This window comes from Lissotriton helveticus, chromosome 7 (genome assembly GCF_964261635.1).
Source record: "Lissotriton helveticus chromosome 7, aLisHel1.1, whole genome shotgun sequence".
Taxonomy (NCBI): domain Eukaryota; kingdom Metazoa; phylum Chordata; class Amphibia; order Caudata; family Salamandridae; genus Lissotriton; species Lissotriton helveticus.
In genome coordinates this window covers 267,190,599-267,206,739 of record NC_136068.1, presented here as the reverse complement: position 1 = coordinate 267,206,739, position 16,141 = coordinate 267,190,599, and the positions used below count along the sequence as shown (strand labels likewise).

Genomic DNA, 16,141 nt, shown 5'->3' with positions numbered 1-16,141 from the left:
GGGGAGAAAACAGGGGAGAGGGATGAAGATAGTGACTGGAAGACCGGAGAGGGGAAACTACTTCAGGGGAAGTAGCGCAATGAAAGCAGTCCAAGAGGAAGACAGATTAAACCGAGAAGAAGTGTGAGAAACAATGTCCGATGTCTGGCTGGGTAGGTGATGGCTGAGGGGGTGAACCCTAGCCAGACTCCTCTATAGCTGCATGGGACAGCTTCACAGGTAAACGACCAAGGGTTGTTGGGTTCCGTGGTATGTAAAGATATTTTCTGTTTCTGCCCATGAGGCAACGTTATAGTTCCTTAAAAGGCAACCGTCCAGGTGTTACTAGGAAACGCCGTCCTCCTCCTCCTCCAGCTCGCCACATGAGAGGAGAGGTGGAAGAGACAATTTAGATGTCCGTAGATCATCCCCATGCCCCTGAAGCAGTAGTGGGTGCTGGTCAATTGTCATGAAACACAGGTCGTAAATGGTAAGGGACCTCATACAGACGCCACCGCTGAGAAGGGGGTCTCCCGTTCCGGACAGGCAGAATTCCACCATTGGACGGATGGTCGCAGATCATGCAGTCCTCGGAGGAAACCAAGGGAGGACGCCAGGCTTCGGGACTCAGCTTTGTATGGGGAGGTCATGCTGCCTTTTCTTTCCCAATTTTTCCTTTAAACATTAAGTGTACTGTCCTCTCCTCATCACAACCTCTGAAGCTTGTTCTCCTATGGGCGTCCTCAATTACTATCTCGCTGGCCGCCATTTTAAGGTCCCGCGGGCACGATGGAGCCTAGTTGCATGTCTGGGCGCTGCAGGGGGCCCCGTCCTACATCATCATTCCCTCCCGGTGCGGGTGCATACGTTTATGCCCCGACGTACCGGAAAATACTGGTGGCTAATGATTCTTTCCACTGCTGCGTCGTCCCGGTCCCCAGGGTTCTATCACTGCGGCACTCTGATTACCGTTTATAGCCAGTCACCGATCCTGATTACTCGCCCCCCGATGAAAGTCCACACTTTGGTAAAGGACCTCTGGAAGGTGAGACCAGAGGATGTTCAGCATGATGATTTGGAGGGAATGTAGGAAATAAACCCAGAAATTCTTACTAAATGAAAGAGGGTAGCCCCCGAGAAGTGCCAATATTGCAATGTCTGTTCAGGAGTCATCCTGCTTTCTTTCCTGGTGGAAGATAATGTGGTCAGGCCTCTAACCACGCAGTTCCTCAACTCAACCAAGGACTATACAGTGGAAGTGCCTCTGCTCCACCTGTGAGATCTAATCCATAGTTCCATTAAGCAGAGGGGCTGCAAAAGATCCTGTGAGGAACTGGTGTATGGCGCACCTCAGTGGTCTAGGCCCCTGCAGCTTGTAGAGGCTGCCAAACTGTATGTGTGCCGTTTACTCCGCTCCCCCCTCTAAATTGATCCTCGCTCAAAAATCTAGGTGCAAGATCCATCAGAGAATGTGAAGTACTTCCAAGGCCCTGAACATTTTTTCATCCCCTTTTGCCCCAATTTCTCACTAAACCGAGGACAAAAGATGTAGCAACATGGCCACATAATCCACTTTTATGCCCATGCTTGGCATATAGAAATATGTAGATGCACTAAAAAGTGCAACAAAAATGTGTGCCAGAAGGAAGAAACTCCAAAAGCTACCGGCATGTATCATGTAGTTGTAAGAATGAGGATTCATATTTTGAAGTGGTACCCATAGAGCCACACAAGTAAAGCATGCAAAACAATTGCCTAAGAACTTTTAAAGTACACATTGTCATTGGTGAGTAATCAAATCCTACAAGGCATTGCCACTTAGCTGAATCTCAAGAAATTGATGTATCACAGGGAACAAATAATTTGGCTGTGTAGTAATGTGTAGGCTATTGACAATTGACACTTGTATGTATTTGATGCTGTTTCAGGGCATGTACATGACTATTTGCAAGGTCTATGTAGAAAGCTGGACATAGGACATAATGGTGACTAATGTAATTCTCACTAATATCATGATTGCTGACTAATGTGACACCATTTTCCTTGTTTTCAGCTGACCAAGGATATGCACTGATGCCATGGGTGATGACACTGCGGGGACACCAGAGGGGACACTGCACAGATTGCCTACAATCTTGTTCTTGGCTGCACCAGGTCTATTGTGGAAAGTACCTTTGGAGTCCTAAATTCCTGATTCCACTGTCTGGATGTAGCTCGGGTTCGATTGTTTTACTCCCCACGCCTGGTCTGCAAGATCATCCTTGTATGTTGCATCCTCCACAACATATGTGTCAGGACAAATGTACCATTACCAGATGACAATGTAGAACCGGAACATCCATATGATGGAGAGGAAGGAGAAGAGGAGCTGAGGCAACCTGCAAGTACATCAGTAGCAACAAGGTGGAGGGATGCCATCATCTCCAATTTCTTCACAGACTAAAATATAACATAATTAGGCTTTCCAGTTTTCAGTTTCTATTTTTGGTAAATTCTGGTGTTTTTTTCCCAGTGTTTTCCAGTGATTTCAATACCTTAAAAAAACAGTGATTTTCAGTGGTTACTCATTTTCGCGCCATAAAAACCAGAAGAAACAGTGTTTTATCGGTGTTTATGGAATGCTTCGCTTTTATTATTGCTCGCTTTCTTCACTGATGCATGGTATATAGAGAGTGTACCTCTCTGGTTTATGCTCTAATAATCAGTATATTTGTGCCAGTGCCATGAACAGGAACATGTAGTTTCAATATATAGTGATAAAGACGAGTCATGTCATCCCCATATAAGAACTAGTAGTAACATTAATACTAGGCACTTCACAAAACCGTTTTTGCAAAGTCGCATCCTACCAACCTCCAAGAAATTATTTCTAGAATCTGTGCTTACTCCAAATGTGAGGTAATCTGGCCAGCGTGGGAGCAAGACATGGCTGGCCCAGGAAGTGGTGTCATGAGTCCCTAAGCAGGGGGTGCTGGAGGAATGGGACTACGAGATATTACCTCCTTTTAATCAAAGGTGAGATGGGACCAGAGTAAGGACGAGGTACATGTGTTTCAGAAATAAAAGTTAGATGCTGCACCCGAATCATAACATGTTTTCTACACTTAAAAGAAATACATTAATTAATTCACATTTCTATGCTCTCAGATGTGCGACCCTATTGTAGCTTTCTAAAACACAGATTTGTGATTGAGAAACACTATAAATGTAGGTATTTATGGTAGGAAACCGCAGCGAGAAACTGCTATTCAGGGGGCATCAAGGGAGGACACATTTCATTTAAAAATAATTTCAGCTCAAAAAGTCTACTACAAAAACAATTTTACTGGAAAGCATTTTCTGTGCACAGCCGTCAATCCCACCACATGGCTGCCCTCCCACCCCCGTGGAGTCTGTTACTGTTCTCCTACATTTATTGTTTTAAGGTGTTTCCTTTTCTCTCCATGTGCCCTTCACTTACTTAGTAAACAAAACTTGTCAATATCTTTTCTAGCAGGCAGTACACCTGAGGTGACCGGAATTCCAATGTTTGTTAAAAAAACAAGCATTTTTTATATTCTCTTGCTAGTCATCAGGGTTGTTAGGCAGAATGTTTCTGTAACAATACTTTGCATCACAAACTTTTATGATCCCCAATTCATTATATCAACTCATGTAAAATTAAACAATTCTATAACACAAAGCCCTTGTATCTCATGCCCACAAGCCGATAATGATCACATGTTGCTGGGGGCCAGGTGTTGCTCCAGCTCTCGAGCCATTCACACCTCGGCCCCCATGTGTCGGACCGGCCCAGCAGCAGTGTTTTCCAAACCCCCCTCTGGCTGCTGCATGCAGGCAATAGTGGGTAGGGATGGAAGAAGTATGCAGAGCCTCGCTGGGGGTTAGGTTGTTACCTCTGCCCCAGTGTTTTAGGCTTCGGTGACTGGGCCCGACGATACCCTACCGGCGGAAAATCAGCTGGCCCAGTTTAAACCGAGTGTCCCTGATTTTTCACAGTTATTCGGTCAAAAGTGTAGTTGCTGTGTATAGTCTTCTGTCCCAACTGTCTCTGTCAAGTCTTGTGTCACATATTTGTCGTGTATTTTGTGTTTGCACTCTTGTTTTGTCGGGTGTCTGTCTACTGGGTGTATAGTTATTCATAGGGTAGTTATTATCAGTTTTGGGTGGGTTTTTATTTCATAGAGTACAAAAGACTGTGGGGGAAGCTGTATGGTGAAGGAAGGGAGGTGCGCATGCCGGAGGATGCATTTAAGGCATTCATCTGGCTGTTCCAGTTTTTGATCTCTTGGACAATCTGGGCCTCATCATTGTCGGACAAGATGGTAAGTATTGTACATTTTGTCTTCCTTCACACTCTGTTTCGCATGTATACAACATATTACAATGTTGATATGTCAGGTCAGATACAGCATGAAAACTCCATTTCTACTGTGGCATATGTGCAGTGTGTTATGTAATGTCATACAGAACATAGGGGCATATGTACCCAAAAATCCCAGACTGTGGAGCTGAGCCAAATTTGGCGTTGTCGCAGTCTGACATTTTTACAGTACAGCGATGCACCGTATGGATATGAGATAAGGTCCACCCATGTACCTCCCATGGGGCTTGTGTTAAGTTACCTGTGCACCCTGCTGCCATGTTCAGAGTGTGCCTGTGCTGCAAGGGTGATAGTTTTTGTGCATAATGGGACACCTTCCTGCACAAAAACAATATCTCAATGAGATTTTCTGTTTCTATGTGAGCTGCAGAATGCACCACACATAGGAAGAGCCCAATATGCGGAGAAATGTAAATAGTACTCCTTGTATGGCCAACCTACTGCCTCCTTTTTGGAGATTTGGGGTTGCCTCAGACTTGCAAATCTGGGGCAGCGTCAAAAGCAATGGGTGTTGTGCTTGAACGCCCACCTCAACACTCATTGCCCGCCCCTTTGCTGTAGCGAGCTGCAGTGGTTCGGGCCATATGTACAAGGTGGCTTGAAGCCACTCTAAGTGGCACTGCGCCACCTTGTGATTATTAAACATGACACATCGCGACCTGACCATCAAAAAATTGATGCTCCATTAGCAATATGAGGATTTTTAATATGCATCAAAGTATGAATAGCATGGCGTAATCTCCATTTTTCCTTTCTTAGTACATAAAACAGAAGTATGTAACTCAACCGCACTACACCCTGTCTATGTAATGTACCAAATACGCTTGAGGGACTGACAGTTTGGGAAAATGGCTCTGTGTATGTGTCACTGAATGTCTAAGTAACGAAGAAACTCGGCTACGGGACGAATAGAGAGAAGGGACTCTGGCGTTTTTCGATGGAACTTATCATGGCTCCGGTGTAAAACTAAAGGAATTTTATTGCAACTTTTGCTGATGTTTTGCAAGGATAGAAATACTTTAAGGATCATTGAATATATAAGTGTTGGTAAATGCAGTGCTGAACATATTGGAAATTTGCCTTGAGGAAGCCTGCAGGGGGCAAAACGCGCGTCGGCTGTGAAGCACTTGATTTTAAAAGAAATAAAATCTTAAACTTGTCTACACTACGAGGCTCCATTGTATTGAAAAGGAGTGTTTGTGCAAAAACTTGCATTGAAGAATGGTGCTGAATGCACAGGGATTATTGAGACTGGACATGATGTGCGCTGGTGTTTTTGTTTTTTATGGATGTGACACTCTGTAACACCATTGGTGGGCAGGTTGTCTAAGGTTAATGCTTAAGGTGGACAAGCATTTTACACCAAGGCTGCACTCAATAGTTAACATATATAGACATATGGTATAGTTTGTGTATAGGTAAGAGACAATTTATGATGTGAAGATCGGATATAGCAAATCCGCCTTTCTTGTGATGTTTATGTCTAAGTAACTATGTTGGTATTTGACTGGCTCTCTTAGTGACTCTATGGGTCTCTAAATGTGTATGTAAGTGGCTAAATGGATTGCTTACTGACTGTGTTAGTGAGCATTGGCATATGTAACTGTGTGTGCAACTGGCTCAATTACTGCTGGAAACATGAGTCCTGTTTGTATGTGTGAGTGAATGTGTAAGTGCCTCTTTCCCTGTCTGACTGGGTGTGTGAGTGGCTCTATGCTTTTGTAAACAAGCATGCCAGTAGTAGTTTGGGTGAGAGACTGACTGTATAACTGGGGTTATGTGTTTTTAAGTGCATGTGTAACTCACTGAAACTTAAAAGTAAATCACTTCCCTTATGTGAGTGAGTACGTAAGTGTCTGAGTTGGTGCTTCAGTGTCTGTATGGGTCTGTGAGTGGGTGCTTGAGTGTCTGAATGGGTGTGTGAGTGGTTGATTGAGTGTCTGAGTGGGTCTGTGAGTTGGTGTGTGAATGTGCGTGTGGGTGGGTGTGTAAGTCTCTGAGTGGGTCTGTCTGAGGGTGAATGAGTGCCTGAGGGGTTCTGTGAGTGGGTGTGTCAGTGTCTGAGTGGGTCTGTGAGTGAGTGCATGAGTGTCTGATTGGATCTGCGAATGGGTGAGTGAATCTCTGCGTAGGTCTGTGAGTGGGTGTGTGAGTCTCAGAATGTGTCTGTGAGTGGGTGTGAGAGTGTTTGAGTGGGTCTGTGAGTGGGAGCATTAGTGTCATCTGAGTTGGTCTGTGAGTGGGTACATGAGTGTCTGAGTCGGCTTGTGAATGAGTGAGGCAGTATCTAAGTGGGTGTGTGAGTGGGTGCATTAGTGTGAGTGGATGTGTGAGTGGGTGCATGAGTATCTGAGAGGGTCTGAGAGTGGGTGCATGAGTGTTTGAGTGGGTCTATAAGTTGGTGTGTGAGTGAGTGGTTTTGTGGATGGGTGCGTGAGTGTCTGACTTGGTCTGTCAGTGGGTGTTTGAGTCTCTGAGTGGGTCTGTGAAAGGGTGAATGGGAGTCTGAGTAGTTCTGTAAGTAGGTGCATAAGTGTCTGAGAGAGGGTCTGAGTGGGTGTGAGATAGTCTGAGTGGGTGAATTAGTGTCTGAGTAGGTCTGTGAGTGGGAGCATGAGTGTCTGAGTGGGTCTGTGAATGGGTGTGTGAGTGTCTGAATGGGTCTGTAAATGGGTGCATGAGTGTCCTAGTGGGTCTGTGAGTGGGTATATAAAAATGTCTGAGTGGATCTGTGAGTGGGTATGTCTGTCTGAGTGGGTCTGTGGATGAGTGCATGAGTATCAGAGTGGGTAAGTGAGTAGGTACATGAGTGTCTGAGCAGGTCTGAGTAGATGTATAAGTCTCTGAGTGGGTCTATGAGTGAATGCATGAGTCTCTGAGTGGGTCTGTGAGTGGGTGTGTGAGTGTCTGAGTAAGACTGTTAGTGTGTGTGTGTGTGTCTGAGTCACCGTAGGCCCCATCCCCATTTTCAACCACTCTGCAAAGGGGACTCCTGGTGCACAACTTGTTGAAGGATGAAGTCCCCTCGGCTGGTGAGGACCCTTGGGGCCAACAACGCCTCCTGTTACCTCTAGTAATTCCCACACAGCAGGATTGCTGAGAGGATATCCAAGGCCCCCCCTTTCTCCACCACTATGCAAATGTGCCTACTGACACACTACTGTTTGGGGGATGAAGTCCCCTTAGGTGCTGAGGGTCTTTGGGGTCCACCAACCCCTCCTGTTACATCCTGTACATCCCACACAGTGGGACTGTTTAAAGCTTGTGAGAGGCACCACCCCTTTCCCCACCACTCTGCAAATGCGCCTTCTGGTGCACTACTGGATGGGGCATAAAGTCCCCTTGACTCCTGAGGGTCCTTGGGGGCCAATAACCCCTCCTATTACCTCCAGTAAGTTCCAAACAGCAGGATTGCTGAAAGAACAAAGTCATCTCAGCAGTCGCACTCTGTGGGACTTACTGGAGGTAACAAGAGGGTTAGTTGGCCCCCAAGGACCCTCTGGAGCCTACAGCGCTTCATCTCCCAACCTGGAGGTGCATTTGCACAGTGGTGGAGAAAGGGGATGTGGCCTTCCACAACCACTCAGCAATCCCACTGTGTGGGACTTACTGGAGGTAACAGGAGGGGTAGTTGACACCCAAGGACCATCAGTAGCTAAGGGGACTTCATCACCAAGAAGTAGTGTGCCAGAAGGCGCATGATGAGATGTCATCAATGATGTCATCAGTGATGTCACTGACCACATTAAGAGTGATGTAATATGTGAGGTCATAAGCAGTGCATTGCAGGGGCAAAAGTTATAGTTAGCTCAGGGAACTATTATTGCAGAAGTTGTATGGTTTTGTATGAGTGAAATGTAGCCTAACCATTACATTCCTTTAATCTTTCTTCTTTGTGTGTGTGTGTGTGTATATATATATATATATATATATATATATATATATATATATATACATATACATATATATATATACATACATACATTAGAGTCCAATGACGAGGGTTGGGTGCCACGCAGGCCTAGCTGATAAAACAAGGGCAAACAAAATAATGAATTGCAAACACTAAAATGAGTCCAACTGTTTCTAGCTGGTATTTATTATAGTTATAAAGTGAGGCAGGATGTAATACTCATGGATGATGTCATCAGCATCTAGTGTAATAATGCAGTTTGTAGCCTAAAACAAAGTGTGAGTTACAGCCATGACATTTAATAAATGAATATATGACAGTTGTGTATATAAATACAAGATATATGGTGAAGTCTTGGCAGACACAGTGGACCAAATTGATTGAATCAAAATCTCTGAAACCTTTATGGAGAAGCTGTATTTTTATTAGGCATTTGTGCTTATATGCTGCTGTAAGCAAATATTCTTTTATAGAGGTACACTGCAGCCAAGAATATCAAAGTCAAGGTTTTTAATATACACCTTTCATGAATATATTATGTAAGATCTGGTCAAGTCACAGTGTCGTTGTGGTGTTTGGCTTTTTTGATGCTGTACAGCAGGTGCAGTGCAACTCCAAAAACTAATGAAATAAGTACATTATTTCAGGTGAAAAGAATTGTAAGGAAAATGACACACATGCTATTTTAATAAATAAAGTCAAATAAAATAAAATATATTCAAATAAAATATTAGACAAAATGAAAATATATTTAGGTGGAGGGAGAAACCGTATAGCAAAAAGAAAACCAGTGTCATCATAATTTATATTAAGACAGTACTAAGTCATCACCTCTCCCATTCTCTCCCTCTTTAATACTTGCCGAGTCCATTGAGTTGCTACACTCATTTCCCATCCACTTGACTGCCCGTTTTTAGGTTTCGACCTGGCGAGGGGCTTGCCCCTCCCAGATCGAAAACTTTTGTCTTCAGTAGGGATGTTTGGACCGCCTCTGTTTCCAATTGGCTAGCTCCATAAATGGAGGCTAGCCATTGGGAGACAGAGGCTGTCAATCGTGCTTTCTCTTGAAAACGCGATTCGGGGGTGTTTCTGGTGCTTTTTTTAAGCCCCGCCCCTTTGTCCCGGGCCGCGCTGCGATTGGCTGCCGGCCCGGGACACCCCCGTGATGTCATTCCCGGGCCGCGCTGTGATTGGCTGGCCGGCCCGGGACACCCCCGTGACGTCATTTCCCGGGCCGCGCTGTGATTGGCTGCCGGCCCGGGACCTGATTTGTTTTAGTAGTTTTTAGATATTTATTGTGTAATCATTAATTTTACTAGGAAGGCTTGAACCAAATATATTTAATTCATTTTTAGGTTGTATATGTTTGTATCTTACACATTCTCACCTCTATGTATCATGTACTATCTTTTGTGATTTTTACATCGGAATAAAGATTTATGACTGGTCCCATTTTGTACGACTTAATTCTTGCATATGCCAATAGCGTGGCTGGGCAGCCAGACGAGATTACGGTGTGTGTATCCTGCTTTTCAATACATTTGAAGCCCGGCGAACGCCGCAGGAATCGTGGACCGAGGGGGGGCTAGGACTACAACTCCCAGACTGCCCGGCACCTGTTGCGTCACTCCTGCCACCTGAGGCGCATAAATCATCGCCGGCGCTGCGTCTCAACCACGTTTTCCTTTTGCAGAATTGGCGGACGCGAATTGTGAGCTCAGACTAAAATATTGTCTTTTGATACTCCAGTTTGCTGACATGGGGGCGACTGAAGAATGCAAACCGGAACCAGGCGCCGCCGTTCTTCATAGTTGCAGGTAACATTACATGGAGAACTTAAAATCTGCGGGGTAACAAACCTCACATTGGTTGTCGAGGTATCCATGGACGTGTGTGATAAATTGCACGTTGGCCTCGTCTCATGCACACACTGTCCCGTGGTATGGCTCGCCCTCCTGGGGTGGGGAGAAGCATGATGGCCATATTAGCCATTAACTCATGTACTTCGAAGTCCTTATGAAATGTACCTGGTTCTTTTGGAAAGTACTCTTGGGTAAAGTTCGCGCTATATAAAAATGCATTAAATAAATCAATCAGGCCTTGGTCATCGTTGCTTCAAAATGTAAGTGCAGACCGGACTCACGAGGCAGCACTGGCCTTTTATAGTTTGTGTCTTTTTCCCTCGAGACTTTTACAGCTGTAAAGTTCTTGGTACTTTGCAGCCCGTTCTTAGGGGGCAGATCAAGGACCGCTCTCCACAGTAGATTACACGGTTGTGATCCATCACTATATTGTGGCCGACACACCTAGAAACGCCATTCAATGTAAAGTGGGTCTTGCATATCTACTCCAGATGTCTCGTGTGGTGTCGGACTTTTAACTCAATGTGTAGCTTAGCTGGTGAGTCTGTATTCTCTGGTACTGTTTAAAATGGTCACATTTTTCCTTGTTTGTGTTTTTTCTGAAGGGAGTGTCGCAGATTAATTTGTATGGAGCATGGATCAGCCTATCGGCATGCGCAGTCTCTGGTAAACACGCCTTTTTTGGCAATGTGAATTCAAGTTTACTCGATGTAGCCGTAGCGTCTCGAAACTTTGGGAAAGCTGTTTTATTGAATCCGAGCTCGCTTGCGGAAAATATAAACGCTAAAGAATGCTGCTTTTGAACGCAGCCTTAAATTGGGGCTTGTAAACCTGGTTCTCCTAATATTATGCGCTGAATCGAGAAATGCCTTGTTCCGCCAGGGGGGCTAAGTGACATGATGCCTTTAACATCTTTCGGGACTGCAACCAAATGATGATAAAACCTTACGCTGATCACTTAAAACTGACTTGTGTTGCTCCTGTGTCTGTTAAAACATGGATTTAATGGCTGCTTTGTCTCCTACAGGGGTAGACTTTCGGACAAAGTGGGTTACAAGATCAGTGAAAGATGAAATTCAGGTAATTAGCTCTTTGTTATGGATGTGTGTGGATTGCCCGCCCTAACGTTTAACGTGTTCCACTAATGCCAAAACATGGCCTGTGACCCGGGGCAGTGAAGGGTGGTACAACGCGTGCGTAGCGGGGAAAAGTGAAATGATGGTTTAAACATCTTTCGGGACAGACAACCAAATGGTGATAAAACTTACGCTGATCACTTTGCCCACCCCGGGTCCAGGTAACCCATCATACTGTGCATGTCGTAATTATGGGTGTTGAAGTAGGTATTTCTAGGGCATTTCACGTGAGCAGTGCATACTAAGTGAATATTTTAGTGTGAACAACTGCAGTGGCTTTCCTATTCTGTATTTTCTGAGCAGTAGAGTAGTTGCTTGGTGATGCCAGTGCAAATTAACTTGATCCCAGATGTGCCGCAGCCATTAAAGCTTTGATTATTAAGTTGAATCCCATCGATAGTTTTTACCCCTCGAGTAAATAAAGGGGCAGTGTCTAGCTCCTAGCTAGCTAGCCTAGCTCCTTCACCGCGACTAGACTTTTGAGGCCAGTCCCAGAATTGGCATGCTCTTCATGCCGTGTGTGTATAGCAACACCATTTATAATTGGCTCTTTAGCACCTCTGAATGTCCTTTAAGCGAGCTTCGTGTTTTTAGTAATTCTGTGGTAGTTTAGAAGGCAGGTGTCCAATTGTGGAGATATGTGCAATCAGTAATACTGTGTTGGGCGTTAATAATTCATAAGGTCTCGCAGCCCTGCAGCCTCACTTAAGCCACATTTTTCCCTCTGCACTTCCATCTGCTGTTGCTTCTTCCCCTTTAGCAGAACGCTTATTCTCAAACTTTGGACATTTTCTCCCACGAAATAAATGTGGAGTAAAGGCTTTCCACTAATCTTATTTCTGTGGTTTTTTTTTTTACAGCATTGCGATGTCCGAAGAACGCGCAGGTCGTTAGAGGGAGACTTTCTTCACAGCACAATTGCAGGTAAATATCAGACCACCTCGGTCCTCCCCTAAAAGCCTTAATTTCTGTAACGTTCCTTAAACTTTGCAGACTCTTGATGGGGTATAGTAAAGGCCACGCTCCACGACGACTACACAGTTGTAGTTCATCACTACTTTGTGGCCAACATTCTGTTCAGAGATCACTTTAATTGATTAAAACTATAGTGCTTGCTTAATTCTCTGCTGTGATGACTTGCGTTCAGAGTCCCACATGGTGGAAACCTTTAGTTTTCTTTGTGTCGAGCCTAGGTAGTGAGCTGTATTTGAGACCTGCTGTTTCTCCTGTGGGCTTTGTGCACACCCATCACTTTTCATTGGTTTCTTGTAGTGCTCCTTGTACCATCTTGCTTTTCTGTGGTCCCTTTTAGGTGTTTGGTTCTCTCCCACAGAGCCTGCCCGTTACACGTTGTCCTGCGTGTTGTTTGTTTATGGTTTTGTCTGACTCACTATATATATATATATATATATATATATATATATATATATATATATATTATTTTTTTTTTCCTGTCGTGTCACTACGACTGCACCTCCCGCTCCATTGCTCTCCCTGTCCCTCACCCCATGTTACTTCCGCACTACCTCAAATCTTGTCATATGACTGACGGGAATCGCCATCAAATCATGGTGACCATACTATATCTCCATAAAAATATCCATGAGGCTACACGCAGGTGTAAGCAAAACTAACAGCTCAGCATGTACAAATCTTCGATGCCACAAACATTCTGACATCATATAAATATCACCCTAAGTCAACATGTCAAGTTTGTGTCCTTGATTGCTGTAGGTAAACGTGGTGATTAAGATGGAATGTTATAGTTTGAGTGTTTTTCCTTCATTCTGTGTGCCCTGTGAACCAACCGAGATACCCTGTGATGTTGCTCTCGTGGCTCCGTCCTAGTGGGGTGTGGGAGCATAGGAGAATTCATATATTTAACTCGCCACGTAGCTTTCTGTAGTGTTGCCTCATTTTGTCTTTTAAATCAAATTTTCTTTTTCATAGGTGTTATGTCTGAGCCTAATCTGGTAAGTGGCACTTCTCCCAACACATTTCTGTTGTGCTTTGAGCACGTTTTGCTGCTTTTATCCTTGCGCATATAAGTGGTTCTTTGAGCTAAGGATGACTTCCGCTGGCTTTAGCGATCCACTTATGAGGAAAGGAGTTTACATTAGTTGTGTTCTCTTATCGTAGGAGTTATATTTTTTTTCTGCAGTGGATTCTACAAAAAAACGGGTGTTTTTTTTGTATGGCATATATTTTGGTAGTTGGTGTTTCGTTTCCACCAGGTACCTGGATTGTCCGTTTCCCACCAGCTTAAACCTGTTTCATTAAAGGACCCTAGCATATACTAAATATTTATTGCACGGGCCAGATGGCCTAGTGATGATCAAACAAAGGCTTGCCATAGTACTGCGTCTGAATCATAACGGCTCTCCGGTCTGGTATAATACATTCGTTAGGTCAGAAAGTGTACTTAAGATCAGGCACATCGTGCCGAGTCATTAATCTCTTCACTTGAGCTAAACCGGAGAAGAGTTAAAATGTAATAGACTATAGCACAACTGCAGTAAAAAGGCGCTTTAGTAACTTAAAAAAAGATAGTGGTACAACTGTGGGGAAATCCTTAACTTGTACAGAATCTGAACGTTTCCTATGAAAAACTACACATGCACTGAAGTTGCAACAAGTTTGGGTTGGCTGTGGCTTGCTGGCTGTGATTAGTTCATTTGGATTGTAACATGTAATTGTAATGGTGACCCAACAGGGATACCTGGGGGAGTTTGCTCTCCCTCAGCTCTGTCCTAGTGGCATATGAGAGCGTAGGCCCTTGGCCCATGACGTACAGTCCCGTTCCACGCTATTGGAGAACAAGTTTTGCTCGCAATTTTCGGGTTGTTGAGCTTCATCCTGTATATTCCTATGACTTCTCAGAGTCCTCGGACCATGACTGAGGAGACAAACCATACAGGGTACACAATGCAGTATGTGGTTGATGTGTTGTAATATAGTCCTTTGCTGTTGGGGTGGTGGGGGCAAATATTTGTTTGTGAATCTTGCCTGTACTAATAGTTGTCTTTTCTTCTTTAGCTTAACAATCTTCACGCTTCTGGGTAAGTGGCAGATCCCAAAGTCCTAGAGTAATTACTTAAATCTACTAAACTTACTATCTGTTGTGCTTATGAGTGTTAAGATTGCATGGTGTAATTTAGATATCTACTTAAAGTGCGGTGCTGCATAGTCTACAAGTGCTGTTGTATGTAGTTCGTGTCGGAAGTGTTGCTGCATAGTGAATTAACAAGTCTTTGGGTTCTGTCAGTCAAGTGAACTTGGATACAAATTTGTTAGGTTGAGTCTCAAAGTATGTTCATTTTTAGCAATGGTATTTTTTTTTTTTTGGTGGGATGTAATGCTTCATGCCATTTGTGACCCAACAGGGATACCTGGGGGAGGTTGCTCTCCCTCAGCTCTGTCCTAGTGGCATATGGGAGCGTAGGCCCTTGGCCCATGACGTACAGTCCCTTTCCACGCCGTTGGACAGCGAGCTTTGTTCGCAGCCCTTGGGTTGCTGAGCTGCATCCTGTATATTCCTACGACTTCTCAGTCCTCGGACCATGACTGAGGAGACAAACCATGCAGGATACACTTCCACAGTTGCATACGTGATGAGGCTACATAAACCCGTGCATATACTTCAATGCAGGAGGGACTCTTGAATAACCTATGGCTCAGGGTATTGGTGCTTGGAAACATCTGCTTTGTCAACATGGCTGCTTCAACCATGCATATTGTGTATTTCTTTATATACAAAGAATGTCTCGCCCACCATACTGACTCTTGGAATGGTTCTTAACTCTTGACACTGTTGCCATGTGGTAAACCAGGTACACCCGTTTAGAGTGAATGTTTGTCTTCAGCTCTTGCTATGAGGCCAACTACACTGCTCAGAAACGGGTGGAAATAACTTGTGATTGAGAATGTAGCTGTGTATACCAATACTTTCGAGTCTTAACTTATCCAATTTGGCTTTTCCGTAGGTGGAACGCAGCTTTGACTGGCCACAACGCTCTTCAATTTTGAATTCTGGGTGAGGAGCTGCAGTGCTGGTGTGTAACTCACTGGATTTTAATAGTGCTGTTAGGAGTGTAAAGCTAGAATTGGCAGTTGCGCAAGCTAATTTGGTATTCATGCTAGAGCACAGCTTTCCAAACTGTGTGGCGCGACACATTACTGTGTCGCGCCCCAGCCGTAGGTGTCGCGGGATGAGATGCCTTCTGCCGGCAATCGGCAGAGTCGAGCTGCAGGGGCTCTTAGAAGGGGCGAAACAACAACAAAGCCCCATTAACATGCACAAGGTCTTTAACGACCTGTGAAGTGCTCGGGTGCAGCTATGAGCGGGCCCGGGATGCCACACACGAGGGGGGAGGGAGGGGATTGAGTGGGGGCTGAAGCCCTGTGATGCCAATGGGGGGGGGGGGATTGCATCATCTGCATTATTTGTCGATCCTGCATATCTTCGTATAACAAGCATTTACAATGCAAGGCGAAACCGTTGCATTGTAAATGCTTGTTTTATATGTCTTTATGTGTGGCATTATTCAGGACGAAGGGCATGTTACTCACCAAACCGTTGTGCAGACAGGTATCCTTCTAAAACATGTCTAACTTAGTAATATACGCTCTCCTTCCACTCCAATGCAGCTGTTTTTTACTTAACTTTTCAAAGCCCTTACTATTAATGCCTGTATAGTCAAAGTGCTCATAAATAGGATAAAACTGTCGCCTCTTGTTATGCCCAGAGCTCCTCAGTGCCCTCCATTCATTGCCACTGATCTATCTAGATCCACTTTGGAACCTCTCAGATCTAACATCTATTGAAACATTATTTCCCAAAAGGCCTGTAAATTTGGGCTGACTCGAA

At 44.4% G+C, this 16,141-nt stretch overlaps 4 non-coding genes across 4 annotated transcripts; all 4 read left to right on the top strand.

Moving 5' to 3' along the window:
• The first annotated feature begins 11,027 nt into the window (after nt 1-11,027).
• Nucleotides 11,028-11,098, top strand: LOC144771297 (small nucleolar RNA SNORD2). Its single transcript, XR_013599241.1, has one exon. It is a non-coding gene; the product is annotated as a small nucleolar RNA SNORD2 (small nucleolar RNA).
• Nucleotides 11,099-11,346: 248 nt separating this feature from the next.
• Nucleotides 11,347-11,417, top strand: LOC144771298 (small nucleolar RNA SNORD2). Its single transcript, XR_013599242.1, has one exon. It is a non-coding gene; the product is annotated as a small nucleolar RNA SNORD2 (small nucleolar RNA).
• Nucleotides 11,418-13,980: 2,563 nt separating this feature from the next.
• Nucleotides 13,981-14,200, top strand: LOC144771225 (small nucleolar RNA SNORA73 family). Its single transcript, XR_013599179.1, has one exon. It is a non-coding gene; the product is annotated as a small nucleolar RNA SNORA73 family (small nucleolar RNA).
• A 450-nt stretch (nt 14,201-14,650) lies between these two features.
• On the top strand, nt 14,651-14,868 carry LOC144771224 (small nucleolar RNA SNORA73 family). The gene has a single exon (XR_013599178.1). It is a non-coding gene; the product is annotated as a small nucleolar RNA SNORA73 family (small nucleolar RNA).
• The last annotated feature ends 1,273 nt before the right edge of the window (nt 14,869-16,141 follow it).